Below are 6001 nucleotides of genomic sequence, written 5' to 3'. Positions count from 1 at the left end.
ATATCATAAACATATTAAACACAATTCTTATCTTGTACATGATAGGAATAACAGTATATTCTAAGAAACATGAAAAGCCTCTGTCTATTGAGTTTTCTTCTTAGATGGTTTGCTGAACCTCATATTTAGTCCAGAATTAATCACTTGTACACGCATGTAAATACACATAAACAATAACATTAAAAACATAGCATTTATCAGATTAAAAATACAATTACAAAAAATTTAAATTCAGTTTAATTGCAATTTAATTACACACTGATGAAATATGCACATGAGCAAAATAACAAAAACTGTCTGGGGATAAAATAAATACAAATACCAAGTAAATACCCTCATGTGAACAAGATTTGAGAAAGAAGCATCACATATTACAAATTCCATATCATTGCAATGAACCTTAAACATTTCATGTCAGGGTTAATAGTAGTCTGATTAAACAGTTTGAATTTATATGCAAATACTAATATACACAAAATATTTAATTATATTTTCTATTTAACCATACCTTTTATCTAACCCTTTCCCACTTAAAGAGAAGTGAACATTGCTATTTGTAAAAAGCATAAAACCAGAACAGCCAGTAACTCGCAGATTGTTCAGGGTTTATGCTATTTGCTGCTCATCAGTAACTAAGGATTGGAAATGAAGCTTTTAAACTTGGATCTAGTAAGAAAGGCATTTAATTAGATTTAACATTTCTAAGGGACTACAAATGCATTGAAATACGTATCTAAGTGGTAAAGGGTTAACATTGTTTTTATTGGAAATTATATACTTATAAGTAGTGGTATAAATTACAATATAAGGTATTTCATTACAAAATGGAGTCAATTAGATTGCATTAATATATTTAGCCCAATGTCTTGTCAAATGGTTAATGCAGTGTGTTTAAGTCAGAAATAACATGAAATTAACATAATATTAGGCTAAAACATTAACATAAATAAAACATATTTGCAGCCATTGTTCAGTTAATATTGGTACAATATAACTTTAATTGTAAAAACTACTTGTCATGACTAGTTATATTTTATTCCTGGTGTCATTGTGTCAAATTAATGTGAAATGCAATCAATCCAAAGATTGAAATTACAGGCACAATAGTATTAAATGATTCCTGGACAAATATTTTGCAACCTCATTACGGTATCTGTATTCATGCATAAGGACAAAGTACAAATGGTTCAAGAATACCATGTTCTAAAAATGTCAAAATCAACAACTAACGTGAGATGCTAGTTAAATTATCTTACATTCACTTCACTTAATGATATGCATTATCTCATGTTGTTAAATCAAGTAACATGAATACATGTAGACAGGTAAAATATTAGAACATTGATAGTACAGTAAGGGTTATCGTCATCTTTGATCAGATTGTTGACTTTAAACATTTGTCTTAAATTAAGTTAACTTAAATATATGATTGAATCAGCTAAGTTACATTTAAAACACTCTTCGTACAGTATTTTCACAAAGGAAATTCCTGGTCCTTGTGAATAAACTTCTTTAAGGGAATTAGCTCAAACACAGAATAAAGTTATAACAATATATTTAATAACAAAATGTACAAATAACTTTACAATGTTCTATTACGGAGTTCCGCAAGTTTCTCCCCCCCAAATGTATACATTTCAATTCTTATATACAATTTCCTATCTTGACATGTACTAACTAATTTTAATCTGTGAATAACAATTTCTTTAGTCTAAGAAAGTCATGATCAACACATATGGCATGGATTAAAATGGCAGAATGATTATAAATATAAATCATACAAACTGTTAACAAACAATCAGATCATAATGTATGCAAGTTGTTTATCCAATAATTAAATTCTGTTCATCTTTTAAACATTTTATTGTGATTTTAAACCAAAGTTAACAAGTCCAAATATGTCTTTGTGACAGTATTGTGATTTTGACATACCACCACCACCCACCATCACCACCACCACCGCCATCACCAACCATTAACAACACCACCCACCACTAACCACCACCCACCACCACCACCCACCACCACCACCCACCGCCACTGCCACTCACCGCTACCACCACCACCCACCACAACTGCCATCACCCACCACCACCACCCACCACTAACCACCACCCACCACCACCGCCATCACCAACCACCAACACCACCCACCACTAACCACCACTCACCACCACTCACCACCACCATCACCAACCACTAACACCACCCACCACTAACCACCACCCACCACCACTGCCACTCACTGCTTCCACCACCACCACCCTCCACAACTGCCATCACTCATCACCACCACTACCCACCACTAACCACCACCCACCAACACTACCACCCACCATCACCACCGCCATCACCAACCACCACCACCACCCACCATCACCACTCACCACCACCAACAACAACAACACCCACCACTAACCACCACCCACCACCACCACCCACCACCACCAGCACCCTCCACCACTGCCACTCACCGCTACCACCACCACTGCCACCCACCACCACCACCCACCACCACCACCCACCACCACCACCTACCACAACAGCCACCCACTGTCACAACTGCCACCCACCACCTACCAACCTACACCCACCACCATCCATCACCACCACCCACCACCACTGCCACCCACCACCAACACACACCACCACCACCACCCACCACCACCAACACCCACCACCACTACCACATACCGCCACCACTGCTACCCATCACCACCACCCACCGCCACCACCACAACCCACCACCACCACCAACACCTATCAACACCACCACCCACCACCAACACTACCACCGACCACAACCACCGCCACCACATTTAACATTGCTTCTGTCCGTTCCAAAATACGACTTAAGGTGAACGTGGTTCATCGAGGGAGTATATAGAAATCATTATTGTTGATAATTAGTTTTGTTTGAACATTGGCATTTCACTGAGGATCACTTCCTTGTCTTACATGTACAAGTATAGAGCAAACACTTAAACAATTATTCTTTGAAACTCTTAAGGCAAAGGATTATGGCTTTTGGCCTGTATCATTGTATTGTGTACCAAGTTTCTTCAAAAATCTTTCCATAAGTAAAGACTGGCCATGCCCAACGGTGAATAAATTTATATAGACTTAAATATTTAAAAAAAAAATGATACTTTTCACTCAAACATTAAGGCTTGGATTATATATTTGTTGTTGAACATGGTATAGTGGTCCTCTAACAACTTTGTTAAAATCATGCGTCTGGGGTTAAAATGATCCCTTCCCTCGGGGCAACCTGTTTTATTATGTGTATGTAGTGAAAACGTTGAAAATATTCTTTTCTGAAAAATTAGAGCCCTGTGGCTTGTTGTTTTGCATGTAACGTCTTATAGTAGGCCTCTACTAAAGCTGTTGAAATCATGCCCATTGGGTCAACACTTACCACGCTCCAGAGATCAAAACATATTTTAAATAACTTGTATAGTAATTATTGATAATTTTTCTGCAAGGGTCAGGGGTTTTATGTTTGGTGCTCAGGTCAAAGTCACAAATGACACTTGAAGTTTGTGAGTATCACATCTTTGTTTTCTCAATGTATTTAAATTCAGATGTTAATCTTACCTTACTGCCAGTTAATGTGTGTGCCGATTGGAGGTTGCTTGGGTACAAACTCAAATTAGGTGGTAAACAGCAACAGGTGGCACTATTACATGGGATGTGGTATTCCCCTAGCAACCAGACATTCTTGGGTCATACTTCATTTTGGCAGCTTCTTCCAAAGACACCAAGCACAGGTTCTTTACAGAAAACAGACCTTAGAGTGTCTTTATTAAGCTTTTGGCTTTTCAGCAATCAAGCTAAAATATAGAGACACTCAACAGTATAAATATATATGTTGTGTGCTTTACCCAAAACGACAAAGAAAAAGACTAGATGGTGTTTTTATGCCCCTGGATCGAAAGATCGGGGGGTATATTGTGTTTGGCCTGTCTGTCTGTCATTCCGTCATTACGTCATTCTGTCATCAAAACTTTAACCTTACATTAAAGTTTTGCAATAACTTTTGAAATATTGAACATAGCAACTTGATATTTGGTATGCATGTGTATCTCATGGAGCTGCACATTTTGAGTGGTGAAAGGTCAAGGTCATCCTTCAAGGTCAAAGGTAAAAAAACACAAATTTTAAACTCACATTAAAGTTTTGCAATAACTTTTGAAATATTGAACATAGCAACTTGATATTTGGCATTCATGTGTATCTCATGGAGCTGCACATTTTTAGTGGTGAAAGGTCAATGTCAAGGTCATCTTTCAAGGTCAAAGTTAAAAAGTGGCACATTAGGGGACATTGTGTTTCTGACAAACACATCTCTTGTTACTTCTAGAATCATTAAATAATTAGATAAAAGGTGAAAGTGGTAATGGTAAGAAAATGACAAGTTGTAACTTTAGCCAATCTCTTGGAAAAAATGACATTTCTGCTAGCCAAATAATTATGATCAGTCTTTGTATTCTTTAAATTGATATACATTGTCTGAATTATTGTAAGTAGCATATTTAGAAGACCTTTTGAATACTATTCAGGCTTACATGCACCCTGCTTAAAAAAAGAAAACTAGTGTGTTTTTAATACATTAGCTAGACAGGCTCATTCAAATGTATTAAATATTGCATCACACAGATGTGGTGTCATTTAATGTGTCTATAACATAATCTCTTAACATCTTTATCATTTATCTTAATATACACAAAATGAAAACAAAGAAAATAAAATCTTAATATTGTTCAGTTCATATGTGTTTAAACTTGAACGATGTCCTATATTGGGTACATTTGTTCCAATTGGCATAAGGTTTTCATAGGTAAGATTACACTTTGTATTTAAATTACTAAACATAACATTTAAAAACAGTTCTTTGCTCTTAACATAATCTCTTAACATCTTTATCATTTATCTTAATATACACAAAATGAAAACAAAGAAAATAAAATCTTAATATTGTTCAGTTCATATGTGTTTAAACTTGAACGATGTCCTATATTGGGTACATTTGTTCCAATTGGCATAAGGTTTTCATAGGTAAGATTACACTTTGTAGTTAAATTACTAAACATAACATTTAAAAACAGTTCTTTGCTTAAGCAACATTTCTTTTAATCTGTGTTAGACATTTAGTCTCCGTCACTTAAACATAAATTTCAGTCCATGTATCAATATACACTAAAACTCACTCCATTTGGTCTTGCTCATCAATCTGTTTAACATTATCTAAATGTCAACTTTGTATCTTCCTTGCCACAGTTTGACAGATAATACAGTACAAACTCTCAAAAGGACCACCCATCATAACCATCAACTGGCTATGTTGACAACCATTTTAAACCCCATATTGTTCCTTCTATATTTAAATGGTCGATACACTCACTTATTCAACCAACCCGCTAACATCTTTTATGACCACTTTAATAAGTACCAATCAAAATGTTTTATCTTAATTGACACCTACCAAGCAACTAGTTACTTTCACACCTTACTAAATTTGGGGTTGTGGTTTAATAGGAATTGTATACGACGTCATTGTGACCTAATTAACAACAACAGTATTGCATTTACTGTGAGTTGTTAGATTTTTCGGCCCTTGTTTTTGTTGTGATTCCTTAATTCTTGATTGAAAATTTATTAATATGATCGAACAATGTATGTGTCAATTGGTTATTGTTTGGTACACACTTTAAAGATTAAAGACGGCCAATAGTTTACAGTTATGATTATTGTGTAAGATTGTTTTGTTGATGATTGATATAAAAATGGAGTGTATGCCATACTGTTATTCAAATCGGCTCTGTTTGCTTTTTTTATAGTTGAACATTAATCTGTTTTATAAAATTTGTATACAGCTGATAACCTATTAACAATATTGTGACAACAAAACTTGTTCATAAAAGATGTTCCAATTTTGTTTCATTATTTTCTACTTATGTATTGTTGTGTCGGCTGAATCAGTGACTCTTTGTATCAGCAT

Source organism: Dreissena polymorpha, chromosome 1, assembly GCF_020536995.1.
Source record: "Dreissena polymorpha isolate Duluth1 chromosome 1, UMN_Dpol_1.0, whole genome shotgun sequence".
NCBI lineage: Eukaryota > Metazoa > Mollusca > Bivalvia > Myida > Dreissenidae > Dreissena > Dreissena polymorpha.
This window is presented reverse-complemented; position numbering follows the sequence as displayed.